Source organism: Glycine soja, chromosome 3, assembly GCF_004193775.1.
Source record: "Glycine soja cultivar W05 chromosome 3, ASM419377v2, whole genome shotgun sequence".
NCBI lineage: Eukaryota > Viridiplantae > Streptophyta > Magnoliopsida > Fabales > Fabaceae > Glycine > Glycine soja.
In genome coordinates, this window is record NC_041004.1 from 25,883,149 (window position 1) to 25,901,399 (window position 18,251).

The following is an 18,251-nucleotide window of genomic DNA, read 5'->3' on the forward strand; positions in this document are numbered from 1 at the left end:
TGGTGTGATCTTGACGTTAGACATTGTATTGATGTTATGCATGTGGAGAAAAATGTTTATGACAGTGTGATTGGGACACTCCTTACCATTCAAGGCAAGACGAAGGATAGCTTGAATACCCGTCAAGATCTAGCTGATATGGGTATACGATCACGGTTGCATCCAAGGTCTGATGGGAAAAAAATTTACTTGCCCCCAGCCTGCCGTACTTTGTCCAAGAAGGAGAAGATAAGTTTTTGTTAGTGTCTTCGTCAGGTGAAGGTTCCACAAGGATACTCTTCAAATATTAAGAACCTTGTGCAGTTGAAGGAGCTTAAGCTTGTAGGGTTAAAGTCTCACGATTGTCACGTGCTCATGCAACAATTGTTAGCCGTGGCTATACGAGACATCTTGCCAAACAAAGTCAGGTTAGCAATAACTCGCTTGCGCTTTTTCTTCCATGCTATATGTAGCAAAGTCATTGATCCAGTCAAGTTTGATGAGTTGGAAAATGAGGCCGCAATTATATTGTGCCAGTTGGAGATGTATTTTCCCCCTGCTTTCTTTGACATCATGATTCACTTGATTGTGCATATGGTCAGAGAAATCAAATGATGTGATCCTGTTTATCTACGGTGGATGTACCCGATTGAGCGATACATGAAGATCTTAAAAGGGTATAGAAAGAATCTATATTGTCCAGAAGCATCTATTGTTGAGAGGTACATTGCAGAAGAAACCATTGAATTTTGTTTAGAATACTTAGAGAAGGCTAAACCTATTGGGCTTCTTGAGTCTCGGCATGATGACAGAGTAGGTGGTAAGGGTTCAAGAGGACTGCATGTGATCACTTCAAGTGTAGAAAATTTGTTACATGCTCACTTGTATGTCTTGAACAACAGTAATAAAGTTTTGCCATACATAGTTAAGCATGAAGCTTTAGTCAAATAGAATAATCCGAAAATGTCAAAGAATTGGGTGTTGAAAAAGCATAACAAGACTTTATGTGATTGGTTTAAAGATACAATCTTTGCATATGAGAATGTTGCAGAAACATTAAGAAAGCTAGCAGATGGGCCTTAAAGAAATGTTATAACCTGGCAAGGATACGACATAAACAGGTATTCATTTTACACAAAAGCACAAGATGACAAAAGTACAATGCAGAACAGCGGGGTCACCCTAAGGCCTGAATCTCACACTTTGCAAGTGTCAATGATGCCAATCCCTGTGTAGCTTCCATCCCTTACTTTGGGTTCATTGATGAAATTGGAGAGCTTAACTATGTGAAATTTACGGTATGTGTTTTCAAATGTAAATGGGTTGACAGCAACACCGGTGTGCGCACCGATGATATAGGATTTACGTTGGTAGACCTAAAGAAACTTGGTTACCACAATGAACCTTTCATCATGGCAGAACAAGCTAGACAAGTATTTTACGTGCAAGACCCTTGTGATGAAAGGTGGTGCGTGGTTCTGTAGGGCAAAAACAATTGGTGTTAATGTAGAAGATGATGATTCATACATGGACACCTATGTTAGTCCTTTGACCGCTCAAATCACTCCTAACGTTGTCGGAGAAGAAGAAGTTGACGACGTTCATGCTAATCGCAATGATCATGATGAAGGAGAATTTATTAACATCGTTTAATGTAATTTTCTGCAGAGATAGAGGTCACCAAAGCAAGTAAGTGACAGTTACATTTTTCTCAGATTGAGGCATCGGTATTTTCTTTTAGATGGTATCCTTAGGACTTCATACAGCTCATGTTTGTCGCGAGTTTCATCATCCACCACCCTTTTCTTCTCTGTCTTCTCACGTTTATTGTTGTTAAACCCATATTTATGCTTTCTTCCCTTCATGTCTTTTTTCATCACAACTTTAGCCGAATTTCCTATCTTCAGCACAATTGAATCTCCTGTCTTATTCTCCAATGACACACTTTGATGGCCTGTATCTCTTTTCTTCATATGTTCTAGTGCTTCAACTTCAGAATGCATAAAGCAATCTGAATTTTCCAGTGATCACCGAAGGCTTCTGCATCAGCATTGACACTCTCCACCCTCTTTGGTTTATGCTTCTGTGTTGCATTCCGTGCTTCCTCCTTATAAATCTCAGATTTATTAGAGGTTGCACTAGAACGATCAGCACCAATATGTGCTTCTTCCTCGTCTACCAGCTCAATATCTTTCCTTTCAACTTTTGTTTTGTAAATTACAGTGTAGTTTACAAAAGCAAAGGTGAAACGAAAGATATTGAGCTGGTAGAGGAGGAACATGCACGAATTGGTGCTGATTCTTCTAGTGAGACCTCCAATAAATATGAGAATTATAAGGAGGAAGCATAGAATGCAACACAGAAGCATAAACCAAAGAGGTTAGAGAGTGTCAATGCTGATGCAGAAGCCTTTGGTGATCACTGGAAAATTCAGATTGCTCTATGCATTCTGAAGCTGAACCAATAGAACATACGAAGAAAAGAGATACAGGCCATCAAAGTGTGTCATTGGAGAATAAGACAGGAGATTCAACTGTGCTGAAGATAGGAAATTTGATTAAAGTTGTGATAAAGCAAGACATGAAGGGAAGAAGGCATAAATATGGGTTTAACAACAACAAACATGAGAAGGTAGAGAAGAAAATTGTGGTGGATGATGAAACTGGCGACAAACATCAGCTGGATGAAGTCCTAAGGATGCCATGTACATGTGTATTTCTGAAGATATAGTATTTATATTCCATCAAGCATACATTGACTATTGATTACATGTAATAGACTTTTTATAACATGGTTGCCCCAAATCACAATTAAAAAGCACAACTACCAATCTTTCGGAGTCCTTTGGTTAATTTGTCTTGTCTCCTTCTGTGGTGAGGTTTTGTTAGGTTTTATGTTTTTGGAAGGTGGCACCTTGGGTGTCTTGTATCTGATCTCCTAAGTACCTCTGGTACTGTTATGTTTTATTAATTGAAATTCTGATACCAATGCCAGATGTCGTACAGGATGTCACGACATCACGCTTCAGAACATGCAGATTATCTCTGAGTGTATGAACAGATTAAACAAGTAAATAACACAAGAGAATTGTTAACCCAGTTCGGTGCAACCTCACCTACATCTGGGGGCTACCAAGCCAGGGAGGAAATCCACTAAAATAGTGTTAGTTCAAGGTCTAACAGCCACTGTTTACAACCTTCTCACCTAACCACTACCCGTGCGACCTCTACCTAAGAGCCACTCTTAGATATGAGAACCCCTCTCACTCCCTCTCAAACACTCTCCCGTGTTTACAATTAAATCAAGGACACTCCAGAGATTGCTCTCTGAACAAAAGAGATCAACTCTACACACTCAGGTCCAACACTTGATGTTAGGGTACCATCAAGGTGGCTCACAAAACACTCAAGTCCCAAAACTCACAAAACAACTCTTCAATCCCGGACTTGGTACAGAACTCGTGCAGCCTCCATGTTTTTATAGCAGTGTGTGGGTCTGGGCTGCAACAGCTTGTGCTGGATGAGATCTATCATTCTTCCTGAAAATCTGCACTTAAAGAACTAAAAGATAACGTTTGATCTTTTAGTTTTTATCTTTAATCTTTAATCCCTGAACGAACTCTTCTAGTTTGTAATTCGAACTTTAATTATCTTTTAATTCGTTCCTAAAGATAGATCATCTAATATCTTGCTAACTACACAATAATCTGTTAAAGATATAACAGATTTATATGTCCAGTATTTTCGGGCAAGATGTCCTGGACATCGTATCCGACATCGTGGATCCTGCAACTTCAATGCTTTTAGCAACTCCAGTATTTTCGGGCAGGATGTCCTGGACATTGTATCCGACATCGTGGATCCTGCAGCTTCAATGCTTTTAGCAATTCCAGTATTTTCAGGCAGGATGTCCTGGACATTGTATCCGACATCGTGAATCCTGCAGCTTCAATTCTTCATTTGACACTTTATCTTGCCTTGTGCATTGTGCAGCCCGATCTTATTCTTTGACATAACGTTGGACATCATGTGCAGCAACTCCAGCTTTCCTTCATTGTCTAAGTGCTTATGTTTTAACAAAATCTTAGCCAATCTTTTAAAGCTTAGTAAAGCTAAGCACTAACAATCTCCCCCTTTGGCAAATTTTGTCTAAAACATACTTAGACACTTCCTGAGCAGGTACGAGCAGTTATGCAAGTGGGATCAGCAACTTTCATTATCAGAGTAATCAAGCACAGCGGAAATTCTGCAAGTTGCAAGTCGTTTCCAGGATGTCAAGACATCTCACATGACATCAGCTTTCTTCTTCTGCTCCCCCTGTCTCCATGCTCTTACTGCAGCATCTTCTATCAGCTACTAGTCTTTTCCAGGATGTCAAGACATCTCATGTGACATCAGCTTTCCCTTGTCTCCATGCTCTTACTGCAGCATCTTCTATCAGCTACTAGTAGCTTACATCAGTCATCATCAGCAGCAGCAGTCTCCCCCTCAAAATCATATACATACAACTCCCCCTCAAAATCATGAATCACGCATACATCGTATCCTACTTCTCTAAATCATAAGTCATGCATAATACTACTACTGCATACACAAAATCATGCATATAATACTATTACTCCCCCTTTTTAGACAGAATTTGACAAAAGTAGAATGCATGAACTTAAGGTGCAAATATTACAGACCAATAATAATTAATTGTTCAAAGGGACATGCCCTTTAGCTAGTAAAAGTAAAAAGCAAAAATAAAGGTCTGATGGTCATGGGGTGGCTTCAGAATCATCATCATCTGATTCAGTATCCTCTGCTGCATCTTCCTCTTCCTCTGCTGCAGCATCTTCTTCCTCAGCTGCTTCTTCTTCTTCCTCAGCTGCTTCTCCATCTTCAATGCCACTTTCTGAGAGCCTTTTGATCAGCCGTTCCAGCTCCATCTTCTTCTCTGTGGTGGCTTTGATGGTTGCTTCCAGCACCTTGCATGTGTCCTTGAGTTCAGCAATCAGAGCATCCTTGGACACAGCACCTGAGGCAGCAGCTTTCCCTGATGTCGAGACAATGTCTGGGACATGTGTCCCCTCAATCAGTTTGTAATGCAGGGATAGAGGAGATTCTCTCTTCATCACAGAGTCAGTGTAGTTTAAAATATTGGGATGTTGACTCAACATAATGCCACACAATACAGATGGGAAGGCAATGGGTAATTTGACAGCAAAGGATTCTGAATGCTTAACAGTTTGATCAAATATATAGTTTCCAAAATTAAATTTGGACTTGGTTCCAACAGCATACAGAAATTTACCCAAACCTGTGGCAACAGTGGAAGTATGATTGGTGGGTACCCAGTTTGCAGCTCCAATCCTGTGCAGGATTGCATATTTCACACTTAGCTTCCCTGCAGACAGCTTCCCTTTCTTTGGCCAATGCTGGATTTGTTTGGCAGTGATTTCCTTGGCAATTTGATGCTCAGAAACAGTAATGTCCACCACTCCATCTGTTGGTCTGCCCAGGTATTTGTTGATCACAGCAGGGGAGAATCTAACACATTTTCCTCTGACAAACACTCTTTGATACTCATCACTCTTTCTGTTTGTTATGTCAGAGGGAATGTTGACAATGAATTCCCTGACTAGACTCTCATAGCAATCTCCCAACTTGGTGACAGTCTTCAGCAGTCCAGCAGCCGTGATGAGGTCCATGATCTCCTTGCAATCCAAGGCAGCTCTTCCCAGTTCTCTTTCCAAGGCAAGTCTGCGTTGATACACGAATTTCCACCTTTCAGCATTGCCAATGGAGTGGAATGAGATGTTGTCCAATGGTGCATCAGGGACATTACCAGGCACCTTCTTCCCTGATGTCTTGGTCCTCTTGATGTCGGGAACATCTAGTTCGACATCATCATCAGAGTCAGATGAGGAAATTTCTTTCCTCTTCTTGGAAGGGATTGCAACTTTGCTCCGTCTGGATGTGGTAGGAGTGATCGGAGTGCTCTTCTTCTGTGCCATAGTCTTGATTCGTCCTGACCTCTTAATGGGGGTTTTTCCTTTTTGGCTTTGTAATCGTTCTGCAATGCCAGGTGCCAATTTGTTGGCAATGGGTTCCTCATCAGATTCTACCTCTTCTAGGTCAATGAGGTCACCTGGAGCAGGTTCTGGTGCCCATGGTGCAGGAGTCTCCTCTGCGGCTTGATCATCTTCCTCTGTTGATCTCTCTTTGCTGGAGGAAGAGAGGACTTCGCATTTGGGGCGGAAGATGTTGGAACATCTTTCTCAACATCAGGCACAGAAGCATTTGGGGTGGAAGATGTTGGAACATCTTCATCAGCATCAGGAACAGAGGCATTTTTCAGAATGTTACTCACAATACTGCGGATCTTCTTATCCATCTCTGTGTCTACTTCCCTAGGACTTGTTGCAAGGCTAGGGTTTTCAGAAATCTTCACACCCTGTTGTCGTTTGGGAACCAGTTTTTCAGGAACAGGGGCTTGACCAGGAATCATCTGTATGGGTTGGATATGGAATTCAGGTTGTTCCTGGATTGATGGCGCTTTGGTGGATGATGGGATGATGGTACAGAGGTGAACCAGGAGCTGAAGTTTCTTTTGGTGAGGTAGCCATGGAAAAGCAGAGCCGTTTGGAATGGTTTCGCAATTTCTGAGAGCTGTTGGGAAATGCTGAAACGAGATTACCACGAAAATATAAGTTTGAATGAGGAATGTAGAGGGACGTGTGAAGCAACGGTCGAATTTGTTTTGGCTAGTAGTGAACGTGCTATATGTAATGAACGTTTGAGCACGTTCAGATAGCAGTAGCTGCTATAATTCCTCTAGCAGACAAATGCCCAGCTTGCCCCTCAGTTTTTCAAACTGATTTGCATCCAATGCCTTTGTGAAAATATCTGCTATTTGTTCCTCAGTGTCAACATGCTCCAGTGTGATAACTTTATCATCAACAAGCTCTCTGATATAGTGATGTCTAATGTCAATGTGCTTGGTTCTGCTGTGTTGCACAGGATTTTTAGAAATATTAATAGCACTCAGGTTGTCACAGTATAATGTCATGACATCTTGTTCGACATTGTACTCCTTCAGCATCTGCTTCATCCAAACTAGTTGTGAACAGCTGCTTCTTGCTGCAATATACTCTGCTTCAGCAGTAGATAGGGACACACAGTTTGCTTCTTGCTGAACCATGAAATAAGATTGTTCCCAATAGAAACATCCACCAGAAGTGCTTTTTCTGTCATCTGCACTTCCAGCCCAATCAGCATCACAATACCCAACCAGCATTGAATCTGAACAATGACAGTACATAATCCCATAGTCACTGGTGCCATTTACATATTTCAGAATTCTCTTTACTTGATTCAAGTGACTTATCTTAGGATTGGCTTGATATCTTGCACAAACACCTACTGCATAGGTGATGTCAGGTCTGCTAGCTGTTAAATATAGTAAGCTCCCAATCATGCTTCTGTACAGACTTTGATCAACACTGGTGCCAGCTTCATCCTTTGACAGCTTCAAGTGAGTAGGTGCAGGTGTTCTTTTATGGCTGGCATTTCCATCCCAAACTTCTTGACAATGTTCTTTGCATACTTGCTTTGTGAGAGGAATATGGAGTCTTCCATCTGCTTCACTTGGAGTCCCAGAAAATAAGTCAGCTCTCCAACAAGACTCATCTCAAATTCAGATTGCATCTGTTGGACAAAATGTCGAAGCATCTCATTCGACATCCCTCCAAACACAATGTCATCAACATATATCTGTGCTATCATCAAGTTTTCAGCATCTTGTTTGACAAAGAGAGTCTTGTCAATTCCTCCCTTTCTATACCCTTGCTGAGTAAGGAACTCTGTTAGCCTTTCATACCAAGCTCTTGGAGCTTGCTTCAATCCATAGAGAGCCTTCTTGAGCCTGTATACATGATCTGGATGAGCTGGATCTACAAATCCCTTTGGCTGCTCCACATAGGCTTCTTCATTCAGGTATCCATTCAGAAATGCGCTCTTCACATCCATTTGGTACAGCTTGAATTTGAGGATGCAAGCTACACCAAGTAACAATCTGATGGACTCAAGTCTAGCAACTGGGGCGAATGTTTCATCAAAGTCTACACCTTCAATCTGAGTGTAGCCTTGAGCAACAAGTCTGGCCTTGTTTCTGGTTATAACACCTTCTTCATCGGTTTTGTTCTTGAAGATCCACTTGGTGCCAATCACATTAGTTCCCTCGGGTCTCGGAACTAGCTCCCAGACTTCATTCCTTTTGAATTGCTCCAATTCTTCTTGCATAGCATTGATCCAGAACTCATCAGCCAGTGCCTCTTTCACATTCTTGGGCTCAATTTTGGAGACAAAACATGAGTTGGAGACAATCTCAATCTCCCTTGATCTTGTAGTGACTCCTCTGTTTGGATCTCCTATAATCAGCTCCTTGGGGTGCATCTTCTGGATTCTAATGGAGGGTCCCTTGTCGGGTTGGTTGATGTTTGATTCATCTGTAGCAGAATCAGAGTTTTCTGCATTCTCTGCACTTTTAGCTGTATCTGCTACATTGTCTCCCGATGTTCTGACATCTTCTTCGACATCCTTCTTTCTTGCTGGAGTTAGATCATCAACAACCACGTTGATGGATTCCATCACAGTTCTGGTTCTGGAGTTGAATACTCTATATGCTCTGCTGTTTGTAGAGTATCCCAGGAATATTCCTGCATCACTCTTGGGATCCATCTTTCTCCTTTGCTCTCTATCTGCCAAAATGTAACATGGGCTTCCAAAGATGTGAAAGTGCTTGACAGTTGGCTTCCTCCCTTTCCAGATTTCATACAGTGTGGTTGAAGTCCCTCTTCTAAGTGTGACTCTGTTGTGGATATAGCATGCTGTGTTCATGGCTTCAGCCCAGAGATTATAGGGAAGTTCTTTGGCATGAAGCATGACCCTAGCAGCCTCTTGCAAAGTCCTGTTTTTCCTTTCAACTATGCCATTTTGCTGTGGTGTAATGGCTGCAGAGAACTCATGAGTGATGCCTTCAGATGTGCAGTATTCAGTAAACTTGCTGTTTTCAAACTCTCTGCCATGGTCACTCCTGATTCTCTTGATCACACAGTCTTTATCTCTTTGAAGTCTTAGACTCAACTCCTTGAATACTTCAAAGGTGTCTGATTTTTCTCTGATAAAGTTGACCCAGGTGAATCTGGAGAAATCATCCACAACAACATAGGCATACCTCTTTCCTCCAAGGCTTTCAACTTGCATAGGCCCCATCAAGTCCTTGTGGAGTAGTTCCAGCACCCTGGAAGTGGTCTGATGTTGAAGCTTCTGGTGGGACATCTTGACTTGCTTTCCAATCTGACATTCACCACAGATTCTGCCTTCTTCTATTTTCAGATTGGGAATGCCTCTAACAGCACCTTTGTCAATGATTTTCTTCATGCCTCTTAAGTGCAGATGTCCAAATCTTTGATGCCATATTCTGACTTCATCTTCTCTGGAGAATAGACATGTGGAGGAGTAACTGGTTTCTTGAGGTGTCCATAGGTAATAGTTGTCCTTTGATCTGCTGCCCTTCATTAGGACTTCACTCTTCTCATTTGTCACCAAGCATTCTGACTTTGTGAAGTTTACATTGAATCCTTCATCACACAGCTGACTGATGCTGATCAAGTTTGCAGTCAGTCCCTTCACCAGCAGTACTTTGTCCAGACTAGGAAGTCCATTATGGACTAGCTTTCCCATTCCAGTGATCTTTCCTTTAGAGCCATCTCCAAATGTCACATAGCTAGTGGAGCAAGGTTCAATGTTCACCAGGAATTCTTTAACTCCTGTCATGTGTCTGGAACAGCCGCTATCTAGGTACCAATCTTCCTTAGCTGATGCTCTAAGTGAAGTATGAACAACAAGACTAACAGTCTTGTGTTTTGGAACCCACATCATCTTCCTTCCACTGCTGCTATTTTGAGTTCCATGACGTGGATGACCATGTAAATGATAGCAAAAGGGCTTTATGTGACCATACTTGCCACAGTAGTGACACCTCCAATTCTTTCTTTTGCTCCTTTTCTGCTGCGATCCATGATGTCGAGACCGATGTTGTGACATCGTGGCTCCAGTGCTGTTTTTGGCAGGAACAAATTCTGTCATGGTTGTTCTGCCAGCAGACTTAGGATTAAATCCAAGTCCTCTCTGGTTTCCAACATTCTTTCCAAGCTGTAGCACCTCATCAAGCGTATCTGAGCCTTTATTCAGCATCTTTATTGATTTTGTCATGTTTTCCAGTTTAGAGTTCAGAAAACCAACTTCTCCTTTAAGCTCAGAGATCTCCTCTTCATGTGCCTCCTTTTCAGCCTCCAGATTTGCAATGACCTTCTTCAGTTGTGCTTCTTGCTGAAGAATCTTCTCACTTTTGATGCATAGTTCTCTATAGGATGTAGCAAGCTCATCAAAAGTGATTTCACTGTTTGTATCACTTGAGTCTTCAGCAGATTCAAATCTCCCAGTGAGTGCATTCACATCTCTGTCAGAATCACTTTCTTGTTCACTCTCTGTATCATCAGACCGACATACAGAAAGTCCTTTCCTCTGCTTCTTGAGATGAGTGGGACATTCAGCTTTGATGTGTCCATAGCCTTCACACCCATGGCATTGAACTCCTTTGCTGTGACTGGGCTTTTCATCTGACCTTTTCTGGTATTCACTACCTTTCCTGATGTCGAAAGGGATGTTCCGGACATGTGGTTTCTGCCTCCTGTCCATTCTGTTCATCACTTTGTTGAACTGTTTTCCAAGGAGCACAACTGCGTTAGTCAGACCTTCATCAGTGTCCAGGTCATACTCATCTTCTTCTCCTTCATCATTGGACACGAAATCCAGATTCTTGCTCTTCTTTTCAGCCCTATCCGAGAGTCCTAGCTCAAAGGTTTGAAGGGAACCAATGAGTTCATCTACTCTCATGTTGCAAATGTCTTAGGCCTCCTCTATTGCAGTGACTTTCATGTCAAATCTCTTAGGCAAGGATCTGAGGATCTTTCTCACCAGCTTTTCATCTGTCATTCTCTCTCCCAAGGCAGTGCAAGCATTGGCAATTTCAAGAATGTTCATGTGGAAGTCATGAATACATTCTTCCTCCTTCATCTTCAGATTTTCGAATTTTGTAGCCAAGAGTTGCAATCTGGACATCTTCACTTTGGAGGTTCCTTCATGAGTGGTTTTCAGGATCTCCCATGCATCTTTGGCCACTGTGCATGTGTTGATCAGTCTGAAGATATTCTTGTCAACTCCATTGAATAGAGCATTCAAAGCTTTGGAGTTTCCAAGTGCCAATTCGTCTTCTTCTCTAGTCCAGTCTTCTTCTGGCTTCAATCCATCAGTGGGCTTTCCTTCTGTGTCCAGCATCTTGGGATGTTCCCAGCCTTTGATGACAGCTTTCCAGGTTCTGCTATCCAGTGATTTGAGGAAGGCCACCATCCTTGCTTTCCAGTATTCATAGTTGGTTCCATCCAGAATTGGTGGTCTGTTCACTGGTCCTCCTTCTTTCTCCATGTTCATCAGAATTTATCTCCCTAGGTCTCACTCAGTGATTTCGAGTGCCCGCTCTGATACCAATTGAAATTCTGATACCAATGCCAGATGTCGTACAGGATGTCACGACATCACGCTTCAGAACATGCAGATTATCTCTGAGTGTATGAACAGATTAAACAAGTAAATAACACAAGAGAATTGTTAACCCAGTTCGGTGCAACCTCACCTACATCTGGGGGCTACCAAGCCAGGGAGGAAATCCACTAAAATAGTGTTAGTTCAAGGTCTAACAGCCACTGTTTACAACCTTCTCACCTAACCACTACCCGTGCAACCTCTACCTAAGAGCCACTCTTAGATATGAGAACCCCTCTCACTCCCTCTCAAACACTCTCCCGTGTTTACAATTAAATCAAGGACACTCCAGAGATTGCTCTCTGAACAAAAGAGATCAACTCTACACACTAGAGATCAACTCTACACACTCAGGTCCAACACTTGATGTTAGGGTAACATCAAGGTGGCTCACAAAAGACTCAAGTCCCAAAACTCACAAAATAACTCTTCAATCCCGGACTTGGTACAGAACTCGTGCAGCCTCCATGTTTTTATAGCAGTGTGTGTGTCTGGGCTGCAACAGCTTGTGCTGGATGAGATCTATCATTCTTCCTGAAAATCTGCACTTAAAGAACTAAAAGATAACGTTTGATCTTTTAGTTTTTATCTTTAATCTTTAATCCCTGAACGAACTCTTCTAGTTTGTAATTCGAACTTTAATTATCTTTTAATTCGTTCCTAAAGATAGATCATCTAATCTCTTGCTAACTGCACAATAATCTGTTAAAGATATAACAGATTTATATGTCCAGTATTTTCGGGCAAGATGTCCTGGACATCGTATCCGACATCGTGGATCCTGCAACTTCAATGCTTTTAGCAACTCCAGTATTTTCGGGCAGGATGTCCTGGACATTGTATCCGACATCGTGAATCCTGCAGCTTCAATGCTTTTAGCAATTCCAGTATTTTCAGGCAGGATGTCCTGGACATTGTATCCGACATCGTGAATCCTGCAGCTTCAATTCTTCATTTGACACTTTATCTTGCCTTGTGCATTGTGCAGCCCGATCTTATTCTTTGACATAACGTTGGACATCATGTGCAGCAACTCCAGCTTTCCTTCATTGTCTAAGTGCTTATGTTTTAACAAAATCTTAGCCAATCTTTTAAAGCTTAGTAAAGCTAGGCACTAACAACACTTAAGAAATTCATTATATGGGAAATCAATAGCGACAAGGGTATACTCAAGGAGGATTTTCAGGCTTCCAGTAGGGTCCTTATAATAAAAAAGGATAGTGGAGGTCACACCCTGGCAATTAGTTCAACAAAGACCAGGGTGGACCTTCAAGCAGGCCAATCCAATAAGGGCCTAACATCTTTTAGAGGACTACTAAGCTGGAGGAGACTTTGACTCGGTTTATGTAGGTAACAATGTCAAATCATAAAAGCACTGAGTCAACACTGAAGAACCTTAAGGTTCAGGTGGAACAATTGGCCAAGCAGATAGCTGATAGGTCATCCAATAGTTTTGTGGCAAATATAGAAAAGAATCCCAAGGAGGAATGTAAAGTTGTGATGACAAGGAGTAAGAGGTTTGTGGAGGTTGAGGATGAGGAGAGTGTTGTGCACAAGAAGAAAGTTGTTGAAAAGAAAGGTACTGATGGCGAGAAAAATGATATGAGAGGTGAAAACAATCAGGAAAAAGAAAAACAAATAATGGCCAAGAAGAAAGAATTTAATGACCAAGAAAAAGAAAAAGATTTTTAGTGTTGTGCACAAGAAGAAAGCTAGTTTTGTGGCAAATAACAGTCCTTCTTTCAAGAAATTGTAGTGTAGTGATCCTAAAGATCCTTCCACCCAAGCATAAAGACCCTGGGAGTGTAACTATTCCATGTTCAATTGGAGAAGTCACTATGGGAAAGGCTCTTATTGACCTGGGAGCTAGTATTAACTTAATGCCACTCTCCATGTGCAGAAGGTTGGGAGAGTTGGAGATCATGCCCACTAAAATGACTTTACAACTTGCTGACCACTCCATTACCAGACCATATGGAGTAATTGAGGATGTGCTGGTCAAAGTGAAACATTTTATCTTCCCGGTAGACTTTGTGGTAATGGATATCTATGAAGATACTGACATTCCTGTAATATTGGGAAGGCCATTCATGTTAACTGCAGGCTGCATAGTTGATATGGGTAGAAAGAAGTTGGAGATGGGTTTTGAAGATCAGAAAATTGATTTTGATTTGTTTGTTGAAGACAAGCCTGCTCCTGAACAAAATGTTTGCTTACAGGTAATGGAAGTGGGTCAAGAGGTTCTGGAGGTAAGAACGAAAACATGATATCACCCATTGAGGTAAAAACGTCAAGCTAATGATATTAAAGAAGCGTTTCCTAGGAGGCAACCCAATTTTAATTTTTGTTATCTTTGTTTTTCATGCATTATATCATGTGGAACTTGCTTTATAATCTGTACATTGGAGTTTATCAGCTTATCCTTGAATGTTAGATATAAGGGTTACAAATTCTTGAAAAAAAGACTGAAAAATAACTTAGAAAGTATTTTTCTGAAAAATAGTCATTGCGCTAAGCACAAGCCTCGCGCTAAGTGCATCTTTGGTCATGCGCTAAGCCACGAGTCTCAAGCGCTTAGCACTCAACCCTTGCATCATAGGCTGATTTGGTCCGCTAAGCTGGCCAAGGCTAAGCTAAGCCAATTTCAATTTGAACTGAATTCGGCTAAGAAACGGCCCGACCGCAAAGCGTAGTGTATTCTTTGGCTAAGCGCGACTCGTTGCCGCCAAGCTCAATTCCTTACGACCTAAACTGGGTTTCATGGAGCTAAGCGCCAGTCATGGTAGCTAAGCGCAGATGCTTGCGATTCCTTATCCGCCAAGTGCTCTCTCCTCTGTACTTAAGATGCATCATTTTAGCTAAGCCGGCCCAGAGCCCGACTTAGCGAGAGTTGCAGGTTTTTTGATCTGCAAAACTCGCTTAGCGGTCTTATCCGCACGCTAAGCCAAGCCCTTTGTGCTAAAAATAAATACATAAATAAATAAATCTGATTTTGAATTTCAAACGTCGGCTAAGCGCGCAGATCCACTAAGCGAGCCTCATTGAGAAACCAAACGTCTCTCTGGCTCACTTAGCGCAGCGGTCTGTTAAGCAAAAAGGTCGAAAACTGCTTAAGTGAGTGTAACGACAGTTACACTCACAATTGCCAGATTTCGCCAACTCTTTCTTTGCATTCTCTTTCTCCAAAAATTTGCACACCTTGCATCTGTGCTTTCTTTTTGCATTGTCTACTTCCAATCACAAAGCATCAACGATACAAGTAAGTTCCTTACTTCCTTTTCTCTTTTACTTTGTTGAACTTTAGGGTAGAAAACCTTAGATTTAGCTTTAGATTTTTAGGGTTTTAATGTTTTTTTGAAGTAGTTAAAGGTTAGGACTTTATATATGTTTATACTGTATAGATTATTTGGGTTGGTTTGCATGTCTGATATGCCTCTTAGAGGCTTGAAAAGTGCAAGAAAACGAACTGCGTTTTCTAGAAAACGCAATGAACTCGCTAAGCGAGCATGCTGCGCTAAGCGAGTTCATCAGTATTCATTGAATATACATGTTCTCGGAAGAACTCGCTAAGCGCGCCTATCACGCTAAGCCAGTTCATCTTTTGAGGATGAACACTCATCCTCTTGATGAAATGGTTATGGCTAAGTGAGGCTGAATCGCTAAGCCCAGGTAACATAGTCAAATTTTTTGTTGATAGCCGTGCGCTAAGCCGAGCTTCCTTGAGCCAAGTGCATTTCATCGCGGCATCCATCGAGTTAAGCAAGCCCCACTCGCTAAGCACCCATACTTAGTGTATTTTTTTTTGAACTGTATGGTGCCGCTAAGCGTAGCCTATGAGGAGCTTAGCGCAAATCCTTGTGGTAGATGTTAGGCTTAGCGGGCACTTTCTAGCTAAGCCGATTATGCAGAAGTTGTATTTTTGCAAATTCCACTAAGCGGCTTCACATGTCGCTAAGCGGTAGTGTTTTTTTTGTGAAGGTCAGCTAAGCGGACCATGTCTCGCTAAGCCGCCAATGCCTTTTTCAATTTTATTTTTTAGTTTTTGAATTTGAATAACTTATGTCTTGTTTAATTGTTTGGTTCCTTTATTTGCAGATGGCTTCTAGGAAATGCAAGAGTATTGGTTCAAGACCCACAAAACAATATGATACAAGGAGATTTTCCTCCTTAGATGCTTGGAACCGATACACAGATAATGTCCTGGGGAGAAAGATCTTGCCTGAGAGGAAGGTGGAGCTCTATCACACTGAGCTAGATGATTTTAAGACTGAATTGGAGAGGCGTAATTTCCATAAACGCGTCATCAATTTGGTTGATGGGAGCATAGACTTGGCTTTGGTGAAAGAGTTCTATGCAAACTTATACAGCTCTGAGGGCCCTTCACCAAAGCAATCCAGAGTCCGAGGCCATTTAGTGAAGATTGATGCTGACAGTCTCAACACATTCCTGAAGACACCTGTGGTATTGGCAGAGGGTGAGACTTTACCCACATACTCCAGATACTGCAGGCTGCCCATAGATTATAGAGAGATTGAGGCTGCCTTATGAATACCAGGCCAAGGGTTCATTTTGAACGCCGAGGGCCATCCTGGGAGGATTCTCAGGAAAGACTTGACTACTTTAGCCTAGGTTTGGAGTGTCCTCTAATACTCCAACCTGGCGCCCACATCACATACCTCTGATCTGACAGTGGATAGAGCTAGGCTTATCTTTGGCCTAGTCTCTCGCATGGAAATGAACATAGGAGCTCTTATTTCTGGCCAGATGACTTCTATAGCCCATTCTAACACCTCTAGACTTGGGTTTCCTACTCTGATCACCACACTATGTAGAGCTAGAGGGGTTGTCTCAGACAGCCTTACTTTTGAGTGCCTGAGTCTGGTCATTAACTTGGCCTACATCATGAAGAACTGTTGGAATCCCGAGGATCTAATACTTTCTATCCGAGGGGCTAGGAGGGCTAGGGTGAGGCCAGCTGAGCTTCCTTCCACATCTGCAGCTCCCACTCTAGCATCCACTTTGGCAGCTTCTTCTATCCCAGCTCAGATAGATTCTCAGCACTTTGAAGCCATGCTTCAGAGCATTCATCTGGGAAAAGATCATTTTATTACAGAGTTTACAAGTGGTGGCACCTCCAGGATCTATTCCTTCAGTTGAGCAATTCAGGGAGATGGTAGCCTGGCCCGGGACTCAACCTTCTCTTCATATGGAAGATGAAGGTCCTACAGCCCAGGTACCACAACATGTGGAGGATGAGTCATCTAAGGCCACCATTCCAGAGCCATTTGTTCAAGGGGGGGAGGCAGGTGAGACACAGGTGAGACAGGTAGCTGCTACCACTAAGAGATCTCTTGAGGTCACTTTAGAGCCTCCTACACCAGTGGTGGACCTACCCTCATCTCAGTGTACAATAGACCCCTCCACTCCTATTCTAGAGATACTAGAGGACCCAACCACACCAGTCCTGGCTATGGACACTTCACCTCCAGCTACTCCAGTACTTCATCTGACAGATGAGGAGGATGTTCAGACACAGGATACTCAGGATCAGTCACAGAAATTCTAAATTCTTGATGATGCTTTTTGATTTTTGGATTATTATTATTATTATTATGGTTTCTGTAAAATATTTCTGTTATGTTTATATACACAGCTAGTTTTGTTTATGGGTAGTTGGTTTGCTCATTCTGAAGCATATGGAATAGTTTGACTTGATTTTAATGATATGGCAGTGAAACACTTTTATCTTTTTGTGAAAATTGGTGTATGATTTGATTTTGGATTGAATGCATGATTATGATTTAGTTTGTGTTTCTTTTCATGAGTTTGAGCAAATGTGTATGTTAGACAAAGAAAGAACACGAATGTGAACTTGCAATTAGAATTGTTAGTCAGTAAACAGATTGATTGAGAAAGAAAAGCTTGAATCAAAACTGATGAGAGTGTGATCTTAAACTGTGAGTAATAATCTTTGCATCAATCTCTGAATTTTTGAATGAAATGTATAAATGAGGACATGATGAAGGTCATGATTGTGCATATACAAGCCTTTTGACCAAAAAGCTTACCTTGAATGATAATTGTATCCTTTGAACCCTTTATAAGCTGAATGATTTTGTCAAAACTTTGAACCTTGAACTTAAATAATTATCTCCAGATACCTTGTTTAGATTCTAGGAGAGCATATGGTTTAAGACAAATTTACCCCAAATTTGGGGGAGTGGAACTGATTGGGATGCAAAGAAAAAGAATAAGCATCAGCACACACAGCAAATAAGTTGTGTGTTAAAAAAAAAAAAGAAATCAAAGGAAATGTGTGCTGATGTAGTAAGGTCAAAATCAAATGAAAGTGAAAAGCTAGCGAGCAAGCTAATTGTAATAAAAAGATCACTTGGATAAGTCTAGGATTTGTGCTCTCTTAGAATCTAAGCCTTTGAATCCTAGAAAAACCAATGAATTTTTGTAGCTAAGCCTCACTACAAGCCTGGGAAAGTCCTTTTGATTCTGTTTATACATTTTTTACTTTATGGCATGAGATGAAGTGCAAAGATTGGACCTCTTGCTAGTTGTTATTAATGAATAACTTAAACACTTGTGCCTGAGTGAAACAGTGGCCGTGAGACT